Source organism: Hypanus sabinus, chromosome 14, assembly GCF_030144855.1.
Source record: "Hypanus sabinus isolate sHypSab1 chromosome 14, sHypSab1.hap1, whole genome shotgun sequence".
In the NCBI taxonomy this organism is placed as follows: Eukaryota; Metazoa; Chordata; class Chondrichthyes; order Myliobatiformes; family Dasyatidae; genus Hypanus; species Hypanus sabinus.
This window is the reverse complement of record NC_082719.1, coordinates 33067063-33083377: the sequence shown is the minus strand read 5'-3', so window position 1 is coordinate 33083377 and position 16315 is coordinate 33067063. Positions and strand designations below refer to the sequence as shown.

Sequence of the window (16315 nt, the reverse complement as noted above, 5' to 3'; positions counted from 1 at the left end):
GACTTTTCTCTATCCTGTCTCTGCCTTTTATAATTTTATATACTTCTACCAGATTGCCCTTCATCATCTGACACTCTAGAGAACGTATCCACGATTCTTCCTACTCTTCATATCTTATTCTCTCTAATCCAGGCAACGTCCTTGTGAAGCTCTTCTGAACACTTTTCAAAGCCTCCACATCCTTCCTGTAATGCTTTGACCAGAACTGCACATAATACTCCAAAGAGGTAATAGCTTAAAAATTCCAGTAGTTCAGCAGTGGGTCGAGGAATATTTTTGGCAATATAGTGTCAGGGTAGTGCTAAAGACAATTTAATGTTCAAGCAGGTTGATCAGTTGCTTCCAAAGTTCAGTTTGGATTATGTGTTTGGGAGTGGGATGAAGATTGCAGGAACTGGGTGTGAGGGAACAGATAACCTTACAGAGAAACAAAAACATTTCAAGGGCTTCAGTAATTTGAAAGAAGATGACGTATGTTACTGAATTAGCTGCCTGGATCACTTTGTTGCAAATGGAAAAGCAAAGGGATGCTTAGAGTGGGAATGGAGGAATGAGAGAGGTTTGATGTTCTTATTTTCTACAATGATAGAGAACAAGATAAATTTCAGTTTAAGCATTGTTTACAGTAGTCTCATCCCATTGACAACATTCAAGAGACAGGCATTATATCACAGTGAGAAAGATAATCATTTTAATTTGAATACTATTCTTAATCATTTTTTTCTAATTTCATTGACTTTCTTACAGCAACTTATTTGCTTTTCCTACTTCAAACTTCATTATATGTTTCTGCTTAGGTGTTACCCAACATTGTTTCTTACGAATACAATGTCATTTATTGAATTTCCTGGGTGTTTCTCAAGCCGTTTTGAAACAGTTATGCTTTGCTTGGCCTGTTTGGGTCAGAAATAGTAATATAATCATCTACTAGGTATTCAGTAATAAAGATTTAAGATTTGGTATTAAGACTAGGGTAATATAGCATGATTTGAACTACCCCATTAGGACATGTTAAAAACAATTAATTAATCCAAAATTATGTCTAAATAAACTGGTTACAAGAAAATAATAAATATTTTTATTAACAATTACTAGGAGAGCAGATGGTTTCTTTGGAACTGCCATATGGCATTAGTCCTGAGTTACCTTAGTGCACTAAGATTCTTTGTCAGTGTTTGAATTTCAACTACTAATTTGTCAAATGTAACTCAATACTATTAAACCCTTATACATAACAATCATTTTTAAGATAGTAAGTAACTTTATTGAAGTAAGTTCAGGCATGTGATTTATGAATGGTAGCTACATGTTCTGATACTAAAAGAATATAATCTTTTTCTGAAAAAATGCTAAATTATGCCCTCATCACATTCCATCAAACTCCTTAACGTTCGTTTTCTTACTCAGCACTGCTATACCAAAATAATTTCCTGAAGGGAAAATAAAGATTAATCTTGTCGAGTCTTTACATTTCAACTAATGGACTAAAAGAGTTCCCAATGTTTCAACTTGCCTTCAAGCAATTGTCTTTGCCTTAAAAATGTTGACTGCAGCTAAAATAACAAGATCTTAGTAGCACTCCAGGGTATTGTTCTATATATGAACAGAATGAATCTTGAGTCGGTTTTAAACCTGTGATTTTGAAGGAAAGTGAGTTAATGAGTATTCAATAGCCCATACAACTTGCTATTCTTGTCTTGCTGTTCTTCTCCAAGTTCTGAAATTACCTTAAAGCAGTATACTGCAGACTCTGGAAACTTGAAATAAAAACAGTAAATGCAAGAAAGATGCTAGTGAACAGTTATTGACTTGAAATGTCAACCCTGCTTCTCTTTCCACGGATGTTGTGACTTGCTGACTATCTCCAACATTTTCTGCTTTATATTTCTCATCTGGACAGAGAAAAGAGATGTTTGCTGATATCAGCAGGGCCCTACTTTAGCTATGAAGGTCAAATCTGATAACATATTAGTTCCCACTGAGTACTTTTACCAGCCAAAAAAAGGAAATAAATATAGTTGAGGCCATAATGTTGTATATTCAGAAGAACAGTAGTCCTGTTGAGAGTACAGCAAGGAGCTTCCCTGCTTTACCTTCCTCCAGCTATCCCTATCGGAAGCCCATTCTGGCTGCTTAATCCAGTGCCTGGATTATTCCTTTGGCTCTTAATGTTAGTTTTCTGCTCTCTGTTGGAACTCCTTCCCATTTGTGTATCACCCACCGTCCACCAGCGTTTCTGTAGGAGCCTTGTGAAAGAGATGGAGAGGAATAACTGGAGTTAAAATTTCCTAGGTTTAACTCTGGAATGGATTGCTGGCAGGCATTGTTTTTACCTGCAAGACTTTGCATTCAATTTAAAATTACAGATTTTAAAATTTAATGTGATGAGCATTATATTACATAAATGCAATGTCTGGTGCCTTGGAATCCTAGATGTTGTCTGGAACTAACTACATCAAAGAGTTGGAGAGACAGAAAACCTTGCAACATTTGAGAAGTACTCAGATGAGCCCTTCAAATGTTGTAATTTCCAAGGCAATTAACCAGAAGTTGGGAATTGGGTAAATGCTCTTTTTTTCAGCCAGCAGAGATTGTGAGCCAAATAGCCTTCCACTGTGCCAGGAATTTTTATGATTTTATTCCTGCATTTATTGATTAAGAATACATAGAGCAACAAATGGTCTATAAATGTCTGCATTGAAATTCATCCTTGGTGAATAATGCTAAATGCTTTATATAATAACACAGAGAGACTACTGGTCCTCTGGCTTCAATTGTATTGATTTTATTACAGGTAAATTTGTGAGGAAGGGTGCAATGATCTACGTGCAACTCTAGTTTGAAGTGCTGCTTGTGGAGAATGAACTGATTTGTAAATCCTTGGCTATTGACTAATATTTGAGTTCTAAAGCTTCTGTAGAAATAAGTTTATCTTTTTATTTTATTTTAATGTGAAGATGTTAAAATAGCTGCACTACGTAATTATGAGCAACCAAGAGACCAAGTAATTGATGATTTTCTGAAATAACTTTATTTGTTAAGACCAAAAGACCCTAAGATATAGGAGCAGAATTAGGCCATTTGGCCCATTGAGTCTCCTCTGCCATTTCATCATGGCTGATCTATTTTCTCTGTCAGCCCCAATCTCCTGCCTCTCCCCTTATCCCTTCATGATCTGACAAATCAAGAATCCATTGAACCCTCCCTTAAATATTTATAAAGACTTGGGCTCCACAGATGCCTGTAGCAACAAATTCCACAGATTCACCATTCTCTGGCTAAAGAAGTTCCTCCTTATCTCCTTTCTAAAAACATGCCCCTCTATTCTGCGTTTGTTCCCTCTGGTTTTAGACTCTCCCACCATTGGAAACATCCTCTCCACATCTGCTCTATCAAACCCATCAAATACTTCATATGACAAGCCATACAATCCTAGATTCATTTTGATGAACCTCCTTTGAACCCTCTCCAGTCTCATCACATCCTTTCTAAGATAAGGGGCCCAATACTGCCCACAATATTCCAAGTGAGGCCTCAGTAATGCTTATAAAGTCTCAGCACTACAACCTTTCTTTTACATTCTAATCCTCTTGAAATGAATGCTAACATCACATTTACCTTCCACACCAAAGACTCAGCCTGCAAGTTAATTGTTAGGGAATCCTGGACAAGGACTCCAAAGTCCCTTTGTGCTCAGATGTTTGTATTTTCACTGCATTTAGAAAAGTGACAACCCGTTCATTTCTTCTATGAAAGTGCATGACCATACGCATTCTGACACTGTATTCCATTTGCCACTTCTTTGTCCATTCTCTTCATCTATCTGGGTCCTCCTGTAGCCTCTCTACTTCTTCAAAACTACCTGCCCTGCCACCCATCTTCGTATTATCTGTGAAATTTGCAACATAACCATTAATTCTATCATCCAAGTCATTGATATATAGCATATAAGGAATTGGTCCCAACACAGATCTCTGGCAGCCAACCAGAAAAGGTTCCTTTTATTTCCGCTCTTCATCTCCTGCCAATCAGCCACTGCTTTTCCATGCGAGAATCTTTCCTGTAATACCATGGGCTTTTAGCTTTTTAAGTAGCCTCACGTGCCGCACTTTGTCAAAGGCCTTCTGAAAATCTAAGTACACAACATCAGCCAATAACTCTTCTTTGTCTATCCTGCTTGTTATTTCCTCAAAAACTTGCAACAGATTTGCCAGGCAGAATTTTCCCTTGAGGAAACCAAGCTGACTGTGGCCTATTTTATCATGAGTCTCCAAGTACCCCAAAACCACATTCTTAACAATTAACTCCATCTTCCCAACCACTGTGGTCAGACTTAACTGGCCTATAATTTCCTTTCTTTTGCCTCTCTTCCTTCTTGAATGGTGGAGTAACATTAGCAATTTTCCGGTCTTCCAGAGCCATTTCAGAATCTAGAGATTCTTGAAAGATCATTACTATTGCCTCCATGATCTCTTCAGCCACTTCTGTCAGAACCCTGGGGTGTCCATTACCTGGTCTAGGTGTCTTACCAACCTTCTCTCTGGTAATGGTAACTTCACACACTTCATGATATCTGACAGCTGAAACTTACACCATGCTGCTAGTGTCTTCCAGAGTGAAGACTGATGCAAAATATTTATTTAAGTCATCTGCCATTTCCTTGTCCCCCATTATTACCTCTCCAGAATTGTTTTCCAACTGTCTGATATCCACTCTCACCTCTCTTTTACTCTATGTATCTGAAGAAACTTTTGGTATCCTCTTTAATATTATTGCCTAGTTTACTTTCATATTCCACCTTTACCTTCCTAATGACTTTTTTGTTGCCTTCTGTTGGTTTTAAAAGCTTCCCAATCCTCTAACTTATCACTAAGTTTTGCTCTGTTATATACCCTCTCTTTGGCTTTGACTTTTCTTGTTAGCCACATTTGTGTAATCTTTCCTTTAGAATACATCCTCTTTGGGATGTATATATCCTCTGCTTTTTGAATTGCTTTCAGAAATTCTAACCATCGCTGCTCTGCCATCATCCCTGCCAGTGTTCTTGTCCAATCAATTCTGGCCAACTCCTCTCTCAAGCCTCAGTAATCCTCTTTACACCACTGTAATACTGATACATCTGACTTTAGCTTCTCCTTCTCAAATTTCAGGATGAATTTGATCATATTGTGATCACTTGCCCCTTAGGATTCTTTTACCTTGATCTCTCTAAACAAATCTGATTCATTGCATAACAACCAATCCAGAATAGCTGATCCCTTAGTGTGCTCGACAACGAGCTGCTCTAAAAAGCCATCTCATGGGCATTCTAGAAATTCCCCCTCTTGGTACCAACCTGATTTACCTGCATATTGAAGTTTCCCATGACTATAGTAATATTGCCCTTTTGGCATGCATTTTCCATCTCCTGTTGTAATTTGTAGACCACACCCTCACTACTATTTGGGGGTCTATATATAAATCCCGTCAGGGTCATTTTACCCTTGCAATTCCTTAGCTCTATCCACAAAGATACGTCTTCTAATCCTATGTCACCTCTTTCTAATGATTTGGCTTCATTTTTTACCGACAGAGCAATGCCCCCCCCCCCCCCCACCCCTCCTCCCTACCTGTTCTTTGAATACAATGTGTATCCTTGAACATTGGTATTTTACTTAAGAACTACCAGAAAGAACATAATAATTTTTTCCACAGTTGATAAGTAAAGGAAAAAGCAAAACATTTATTTTATTCATAGGTTTCTGGTCCTCAAGCTATCAAATTGTATATGGGAATTTAAACTTGAATGTGTTTGAGAGGCATGTTAAACATGCATGTACAATTTGCTCATCAGAAGGAATAATGAAATCACAAAAGTTCAGTTATAATATTTGATTTTGTTTTGATGGAATTTAACTGAAAAGATCTGCAGGGATCTGTAGAGAGTTGTGGACACAGCTCAACATATCATGGAAATTAGACTCCCCTCCATGAATTCTGTCTGTACTTCTCATTGTCTCTTTAAAGCATCCAACATAATCATGGACCCCCACACACCCAGATATTCTCTCTTCTCCTCCACCCCTGCAACCAGACAGAGGTCTGAAAGTACATGCCACCGTGGTGATGGACATCTGTCCCACTGTTATAAGACTATTGAATGGTCCCCAATATGACAAAAATGCACTCTTAGTCTCGCAATCTACTTCATTATGGTCTTGCACGGCACTTTATTTGTAACATTTTATTTGGAATTCTGTTATTATTTTCCCTTTACTACTTCAAAGGTCTGATGTTATGAGATTATCTATATCGATGCCAAGCAGACAAAGGTTTTGAATGGACATTTGTACATGTGACAATAATAAACCAATCTGCTAATTTATATGGATATATTTAAATTATGTCAAATGCATTTCTATCTTTCTGAATGGGACCTTTTTTGAAGATCTAGAATGTTAAATAATTGACTTTTACCAAAGTTACTGAAATATGGGACTATCATTTCTGAAAAATGTAATTTGTGTTCTGCTGAAATCTGCCCTTGGGAGTCAAATGCTGAAATAATGTCTAGAATTCAATTCATATCATCAACTGGGTACCAAACAAGCACATCACTTTGCTTTCATCTACCAAAGTGCAAGTGCAGTTATGCATATGTTTTCTTCTGGTGCTGCAGCTGTTTATTGTAAGAAGTGTTTTTTCTATATTCTTCTGTTTTGCCATTACCTTTCCATACCCTGTTGTTAACTTTGCAAATAATTTGCATTATATAATGTAAATAATGCATTACATCTATTAAATTAACCAAAGTCTAATGTCTGCCATAAAAATCTGGCAACTATATGGGTACACAGTGCCTATAAAAAGTATTCACCTCCCCCTTGGAAGTTTTCATGTTTACATTGAAACACAGTGGATTTAATTTAAGATTCGTTTATGTCAAAGTGAAAACAAATTTCTACATAACTTTATTACAATTATGAAATACAAAATAATTGATTGCATAATTACTCACACTGTTCAAGTCGGTATTTAGTAGCTGCACCTTTGGAAGCAATTACAGCCATGAATCTGTGTGGATAGATCTCTTACCAGCTTTACACATCTGGGCACTGCATTTTTCCCTATCCTTTACAAAACTCTATCAGATTGAATGGGGATCATGCGTGAGCAGCCATTTTCAAGTCCAGCCACAAATTCTCAATTGAATTGAGGTCTGGACTCTGACTTGGCTACTCATGGACAATAACTTTGTTGTTTTTAAGCCATTCCTGTGTAGCTTCGGCTTTTTGCTTGGGGTCATTATCTTGCTGGCAAACAAATCTTCTCCCAAGTTGCTGGTCACTTTAGACTGTACTAGGTTTTTGCTCCAGGATTTCCCTGTATTTGCTGCTTTCATTTTACCCTCTACCTTCAAAAGCCTTCCAAAGCCTGTTGCTATAAAGCAGCCCCACAGCATGATACAGCCACCACGCTTTACGGTAAGGATGGTGACATTTCATGTGAGTTTTTTTTCAACAGCAGCTTTCTCTTTGCCACTCTCCCATAAAGCTGTGACTGGTGAAGCACCTGGTTAACAGCTGTTGTACGTGTAGTTTCTCCCATCTCAGCCACTAAAGCTTGAAACTCCTCCAGATTTGTCAAATGTCTCTTGGTGGCTTCCCTCACTGGTCCCTTTCTTGCACAGTCACTTAATTTTTGAGTATGGCCTGCTCCAGCCTGATTTACAGCTTTGCCATATTATTTTCATTTCTTGATGATTGACTTAACTTGTACTCCAAGGGATATTCAGTGATTGGAAATTTTCTTGTAGTCATCTCCTGACTTGTGCTTTTCAATAAACTTTTTGCAGAGTTGCTTGGAGTGTTCCTTAGTCTTTGCGGTGTAGTTTTTGCCAGGATACTGACTTATCAGCAGGTGTATTTTTATTACAATAAATTGAAACACCTTGACTGTACATGGTGATCTCCATTTAACTAACTATGTGATGTCTAAAACCTATTGGCTACACCAGTGATAATATGGTGTGTCATATTAAAGGAGGTGAATACTTATGCAATCAATTATTTTGTGTTTTATATTTGTAATTAATTCAGTTCACTTTGTAAAGCCTTCCTAGCCTCCAGTGATCACTTTGACATGAAGGAGTCTTTTTCTGTTGATCGCTGTCCAATAAAAGCCAAGTTAACTCCACTGTGATTCATTGTTGTAAAGCAGTAAAGCATGAAAACTTCCAAGAGGGGTGAGTACTTTTTATAGCACTGTAGTATAATGTTGTACAGAAATGGGCCACTGCATTCTATGCCTTGTCAATTCAATTACTTGTGAGAAAATCTGCCACCACTCAGGGAGTGCAAGAGTTGATAGGTGTTTTAAAAGTTAAGGGAATCAAGGGACTATGGGGTTAATACAGAAAAATGGAGCTGAGACAAGATATCAGCCATCATTTTACTGAATGGCAGAGCAGATAGGAAGTGCAAAATGACCTAGCCCTATTTCTGTTACATATATTCTTATGTTCTAATCCATGCTGTCTGTTGCCATGTAAATTGCCTCACTCTGTTTCTGGACTCGTTAACTAATAGCATCACAGCACTTTTCGAGTTTAAGTTTCCACAGAGTATTTCTGTGTTGTGACTAGTTTCTTCTTGTCCTCTCTCTTGGCTGTTTCCTTTCTTGGTTCCACTCTGAAACTCACCTGCGTTAATGATTTGGCATCTGTTACATGCACTTTACTCTGTGTTTTATTTAGTCTTCCTTCATGTTCTGGCTTTGGTTCCCTCATCCATCTCCCTTGTGAGAATGCACTTAGGACAGTAGCTGGGGTCTCCAATTGCTTTTCATTGGCTGCCAATTCTGATTGCAGTTTACCTCGCCAAACATGCTCACATCCCACTGGAATTGCCAGATGATTGTTTTTACCTTGGGGTGATCTATATATTATCTTGGTTTGTATTTTTATGCTTTCTTACTATGTTTATTTGCTTTTCCTCAAACACAATGGCTCCATTATTATGGATACTAGTACCTGAGCTGGTGCTTCAAAGATGAAACATTTAATACAATGTCAGTAAAAGACTGTTGCTTTGAAAAGACCTTAAAGGAGAAGAAGTAGTGGTATTTATTTGAGACTTATAAAACAATTAAGATCATGAGGACTCTTATACATAGATCAACTATATGGCAGAAATGAAAATTAATAGTGCTGAGGAAAGGAGAATTTTAACCTCAAAAGATTGCTGGGTAGTGTCAGGTTTCAAATGGTAAAATACTGAAATTTAAATCGAACTCACCTGACTAAGTTTTGGATTAATATGCAGTGAAACAGCTGGAATAGTAACTATTTGCATAATTGGTAATTTAATAGATTCTTCTGTTATCTTGTGCTAGGGAAATCAATTAGCATTGGCCACTAATTCAGCTGGTCAGTCTGGGATCAGATATAATTGGTTGCTTCAGCCTCTGGATCAGATCTAATTTCCACGCAAGCAAATAAAACCCTCCTGACCTCCAGCCGTTAGAGATGAACTGGATCTTGCTGAAACGCTGCCACCCTCTCCCATGTGACCTCTGCCTATAATGCCTTGACTCTGCCTTTTTTTTCCAGCCCCTCATCTTCTTGCCACTGCTACCCCTACTATTTCTTGCTCTGGCTTGTTTGTTTCTCAATTGTTGCCTTGGATTTACAGCTTTTTCTATGCTGGTCAACATAGCAATCTTGTTGATCATTGGATTGAAAATTCCATGTAGATCCTGACATGTAATTTCTAGGATCTCTGGTATGAAGTTTGCTAACCAGACACAACCACTTCTTTTTCATACCCTTAAATTTTAAAGGCATCATATGTGAAGCATTGGTACAAAGAGGGAAGTTTTTCAATTGATGTGGCATGGTGCCAGCATACACCTCCCAGAGTTGGCTTAGAAATGTCTGAAATGCTTAGAATTCATTCAATCTGGCTTTTTCAGTGAAATCTTGATGTAGTCTGAATGGCTCTGACTAGCCTCAACTCTCAAAGCCGCATTAATGAAGATAATGTGCCTGAATTAGGAAAATAAAACTCCCTCAATGATCCATTCCTTCTCACAATTTTGTGATTGGAGCACTTTCCATGATGTGATATTCTTTTGCTGTTTATCTCGAAGGTACATTGTTCACTTTTTGTTGTTATTCCATCAACAACACAATGATGATCATGCAAAGTTGAAAGTAAACTTATTATCAAAGTACATGTATGTCACCATATACAATCCCAAGATTCGCTTTCTTGTGGGCATATTTAGTAAATCGATAGAATAATAACCCATAATGGAATTAATGAAAGTCCACACTAACTTGGGCATTCTCCCAGTATGTGAGTGAGTGAGTGAGGCATCTGTTAGTCTCGCAAGACCATGGACCTGTGCCTGGAAAGTCTTGCTTCAGTCTGTGTTGGTAGAGCAGTGTCTGTCACAGTGAGGTGATGCTGGAGTGTCCTCTCCAGGGTGCAGGCCTGGGCAAGGTTGTCTGGAAGACTGGCAGTTGCCCATGCAGTGAGTCTCCCCTCTCCACATGCCACCAATGTTGTCCGAGAGAAGGGCAAGGGCCGATACAGCTTGACACCAGTGACGTCGCAGGAATTGCCAGAACGAGGTTGGAGGCAACGTCGGACTGCCTTAAGGACTTCAGCTCTGGATTTGTCCTCAGGGTTTACTCCCGAAGCCTTTCCCATGAGTGGGTATAGCCACAAGACAGCAGAGGTTTGAAACTAGAGTTTTCCCTCTCTTCAATGGACTGCCTTCCCAGGCTGATGAGCTCCATCTACCTGAAGCACTGGTTTTAAGACGCCAGGACCCGCGTTTGCCCCTTCTTCTGTAAGTAGAAGCAGTTCTGCCGGGCTTAGAAGCTAAGCCACATGAGAAGGCCAGGAATTGGACTTGGTTGTCAGAGGTTGTCTTTTACCAGTGTGTAAAAGACAACAAGTTGAAATGAATAATAATAAATAAGCGATTAATATTGAGAACATGAGGTGAAGAGTCCTTGAAAGTGAGTCCACAGGTTGTAGGAACATTTCAATGAAGGGGCAAGTGAAGTTAATCACTTTGGTTCAAGAGCCTTATGGTTGAGGGGTAATAACTATTCCTGAACCTGGTGGTGTGAGTCCTGAGGCTCCTGTACCACCTTCCTGATCGCAGCAGTGAAAAGAGAATCTTTGCAAACTCCTAAGGAAGTAGAAGTACTGCCGTTCTCTCTTCGTAATTGCATTTATGTGCACTTACCAATGATTGTATAGATCTTTAATCAATATTTCAATCAATATATTTCAAGAAAAGATATCTTCTATTAGAACTTTGCAATGATCTTGAAGGTTCTTGGCATTTTCTGCATGTTGGACAGTATTGTATTGTCACCTTGAATTGACTACAGGTATTGAATTGGCCTAGGCACAGGGGTATCATTGACTTCCACTAATACTGTCACCTCTCCAGTGAGTAATGTCAGTTTCAGGAGTGTGACTCTTCCCTTGTGAAGTGAAAATATTTACTTAAATGTTTCAGAAGCATAGGTGTCTGGTTTTGTATACTTGGGGGAGGGGGTGCAAATAACAATTTTTTAATTGTAGCTGTGTGAAACCAAGCTGGCAAAATTCCAAATCAAAGTTTAGTAAAAACAAACAAACATTTAATTTCTGTAAGCCAGAAATAGAAAAAATATAGATGGTCCATTTCATTAAATAACTTCCTGTAAGGTCTTCTATGCCTGAGTCTCATTGTTCATTTTCTAAATAAGAAAGCACACAGTGATTTCCCATGGGTAAAATTATGCATGTGTTTATTTCCATTTCATTATTATTTGTTAACATGTTAAAATGTAGCTTTCTTGTGGTCTGAGCAAGGTTCATTAGAGTAACTGACAGCTTATATTGGAACGTATGAAAATTGCAGTTCCAGGATGAGTAATATCCAACCACAATTTTCAATCCTAGAATGATTCAATCCAATTTTTTATTTTGTAATGGCAACAACAAAATTGATTATATGTTTTTTTTTTGATATCCAGGACCAGCATAATTGCTTTACTGAAGAATATCTCTTATTTGTTCCACATTTCTAATCCAGGTTAAATACTCTACAATTTCTGACATCAGCTGACTTATTAATACAAAGCAAAAATAATGACAGTTTCAGTTTATCATCAGTTCTGATTAAAAATCGATTTGCTATTTTAATATTGTTTGATTTATAAATCTTTTACTACATTATTATAGCCTGTCATCCATTAGCAAACACATACCTAATATCTTGTGCATTTTTGGCACTATCTGCTTGGTTTTAATAATCAACTGCTTAACGGGATAGCACATTATAGCTTTTCATGTATAATAATGCCATTTTCATGTATCAATTTATTTTGTATCTCAACAGCAGAGATATTCTGGAGAAATGATTTTATGTTTTCTTCTGAGCTTTGTCACAAATACTAACTGTAATTATAAACATTAATATCTTCATAGGCAACTCAACATTTTAAAGGACAATATTTGCAGGTTGTAAATAAATACTGCATCTTCAAATTGTGTTTCCTGTTTGAATGAACGAGCATTCAATTATGCTGTGACTTTCTATAATGTAAAATGTCTGGGAGTTCCTTACAGCTAACGATGTACTTTATAACCTGTAGTGAGAGTGTTGTAATGTAGTTAAACACAACAAACTTATAGACACAAGGTCCCAGAAAAACCTACAAGATTAATGACTAGATAATACATTTTCCAAGAGGATGGTAATGGGATAAATAATAGTTACAGCATATAGAGAAACACCTTCCTTTTTTTTTTGGAAGCATACTAAGGGATCTTTATGCCCACGTGTGAGCAGACAGCTTTGGTTTAATGTCTAATTTGAATGACAGATAGCTTTTCTGGCTGAGATATTTTATCAAGATCAAAATGGTCAACAACTTTTAAAATTGTTTGCATTGTAATGTTATTTAAGAATGTTGCTCAATGCATTAAAAAATGGGGCTAACATAGCCGTTAGCATAAAGCTATCATGGTGAAGGAGGTGGCCTGGTTTCAATCCTGCCACTATCCTTAAGGAGTTTGTACAAACGTATGTTCTCCCCATGACTGTGTGGGTTTCCTCTGAGCGCTCCCAGTTTCCTCCCACATTCCAAAGATTACAGGTGAGTAGGTTAATTGATCACATCGGTGATATTGGGCAGCACAGACTCATTGAGCCAGAAGGACCTGTTACCATTCTGTATCTCTAAATAAATAAATAATATTCAACAGAACAAATGCTTTGTTGAGTTTGGAATGTTTTTTAATGAAAATAATTAACTTGGATAGATATTGATATTTTTGTTGACTTTTGTAAATTCTTTGATTTTATTTCAGTTATAACTTTATAATTATTCATGAAATTATTTGTTTTCTAAGTCTGCATCAACTTAACTGGGCAAGCGACCCAATCAGCCAAGATTGGTTAGAATGTAGAAATTGCACCCATGTTGATATGTTGAAGTGAGTAAAATGTGTCCATTTAAGAGGCTGTGAGATTAGCAAATGAAGGAGAAAGGATCAGAAGGTCATGCTGATAGGATGAAATGAATATGGGAGAGAAAAAGCTCACTTGGAGCCCAAAAATGTGCTTTATGGTTATTAGCTAATTGAGCCCAATGGTCTTTTTTTTTGGTATTCTATATTATATGTAATTCTGTGGAACTGGCATCTTGTTACTTGAAGATTACCACCGGATTCTATGATGCATGACTTCCGGTCAATTTAATTATTTAGTTATTTTTTAGTCTGGATATTTAGACAGAAGGCTTGTTATTTTTCCTTTATCCAGTCAGATACTTGTGGTGTAACAATACAATAATGTGGTTTCACAGATCTTGCTGACTTGAATAAAAGCTTCCAAACATTGTTTCTGCTTGGCGCCCAGTGACAAGTAATGTATTTTAAGTATAAATATAGCCTGTTATTGATCAATTGCAATATGTGTCTTCAGTGTAAAAGAATTAATAAAAAATCTTTGAGAAGCAAAATTGCTTTCAGATAGCAAGGGAATTTATTTTACCTAGCTTGGCATTTCCCTGTGCTGAAAAGGCAACCTTCTTGCCTGAAGGCTGTAATCAATGCATGGAAGAAGCAGGAATGCAGCTGGGTGGAAGGTTTTAATGTAATAAATCAGCTTCTGGGTTATATTTTTCAGATTGCTGGAATCATGAATTATAACTGTTTGTAATACAACAATGATACTTCTGTGCTTTGGGAAGAAAAGGAAAACATCTGTTTCCCTTGTAGTCACATGCAGTGTTAGGCAGTAAAAAAACACTTAGTTTACTCTAAAATAGCACAGTTATTTTGGAAAAAATCACAGCTCTTGCAGTAACTGAGCTACTGGAGACACCTCATCAAGATACATAAATCAAAAAGGACAAGATGTTGAGCTGAAATGCAGTCATATATTTTTAAATATATGCATTGCTGGGTATATGGTAGTGTTCAAGACAAGGTAATGTTATTTTATTGGCAGTTTAGTTGAAAACAATTGATTATTCCATAAATATAAGTTCTGATCAATTAGAGTATGGTTAATTAATATGGCACCTGAATCCCCTTTTATTGGGGGTTGTAGGGCAATTGAAAAAACACATTTGACTTGAATGGCATGGTTGATTTGTGTAAGCTTCTTAATACCATTGTTAAAATATATTAGCATCTTCGTCAATCAACTTTCTAACATGGCAGTTATACTTGAGGATTACCACCAGATTCTATACTGCATGACTTCTGGTCAATTTAATTATTTAGCTATTTTTTAGTCTGGATATTTAGACAAAAGGCTTGTTAATTTGCCTTTATCTAGTCAGATACTTGTGGTATAACCATACAATAATTTGGTTTCACAGATCTTGCTGACTTGAATATAAGCTTCCATGTATGCATGTTTTAACAAGTAGTGAAAAAATACAGACTAAATGTTGTTTCTTTATTTCCAGCATTCACGTTTTTTCCTTTTTATCAGCATGACTGATTGAATATCTGCAAATGATATTAATTGATGATTTGTTATATTTGACTCATGTGCAATTGACACAGTCATAATTATTTATAATAATTATGATATAATTATTGAAGTTATTACTTCTGACCAAAATCTCCATTAGTGACATCTAATCTCAAGTGTGGCTTAACCTAAAAAGAATTACCTTCCACATCATATAGCCTGACATATTATTTTTGTTATTATAGGAAGTACCTATAACTTGTACCAATTTCAGTCTCTCACAGCAAGAAAATGTTACTATTTCCATTGTAATATTTACTGTAAATGATCAATTAAGTTATATATTAACATATATTTCTTGAAATTTCTGTTGTCAAGAGCACCCCTATTGCAGAGTGAAGTGCCACATTATTACATTCCAAAGCTCCAAACATGCAGCGGCATGCAAAAGTTTGGGCACCCCTGGTCAAAATTTCTGTTACCGTGAATAGCTAAGCGAGTAAAAGATGACCCGATTTCCAAAAGGCATAAAATTCAAGATGACTCATTTCTTCAATAGTATAAGCAAGATTACTTTTTTATTTCCATCTTTTACAGTTTCAAAATAACAAAAAAGAAAAAGTTTGCCTAAAGCAAAAGTTTGGGCACCCTGCATGGTCAGTACTTAGTAACATCCCCTTTGGCAAGTATCACAGCTTGTAAATGCTTTCTGTCGCCAGCTAAGAGTCTTTCAGTTCTTGTTTGGGGGATTTTCGCCTTCCTTGCAAAAGGGTTCTAATTCTGTGAAATTCTTGGGCTGTCTTGCATGCACTGCTCTTTTGAGGTCTATCCACAGATTTTCGAAGATGTTTAGGTCAGGGGACTGTGAGGGCCATGGCAAAACCTTCAGCTTGTGCCTCTTGAGATAGTGCATTGTGGGTTTTGAGGTGTGTTTAGGATCATTATCCTGTTGTAGAAGCCATCCTCTTTTCATTTTCAGCTTTTGTACAGACGGTGTGATGTTTTTTTCCAGAATTTGTTGGTATTTTATTGAATTCATTCTTCCCTCCACCAGTGAAATGTTTCCTGTGCCACTGGCTGCAACACAAGCCCAAAGTATGATCGATCCACCCCCATGCTTAACAGTTGCAGAGGTGTTCTTTTCATGAAATTCTGCGCCCTTTTTTCTCCAAACATACCTTTGCTCATTGCAGCCAAAAAGTTCTATTTTATCTTCTTCAGTCCACAGGATTTGTTTCTGAAATGCATCAGGCTTGTTTAGATGTTCCTTTGCAAACTTCTGGCACTGAATTTTGTGGTGAGGACGCTGGAAAGGTTTTTTTCTGATGACTCTTCC

The 16315-nt window shown here is 37.2% G+C and overlaps 1 protein-coding gene across 2 annotated transcripts in view; it reads left to right on the top strand.

Annotated features, from left to right (window-relative positions):
- ppargc1a (peroxisome proliferator-activated receptor gamma, coactivator 1 alpha) overlaps nucleotides 1–16315 on the top strand; it is a 589189-nt gene that overhangs the window by 188168 nt on the left and 384706 nt on the right. The window lies entirely within an intron of this gene.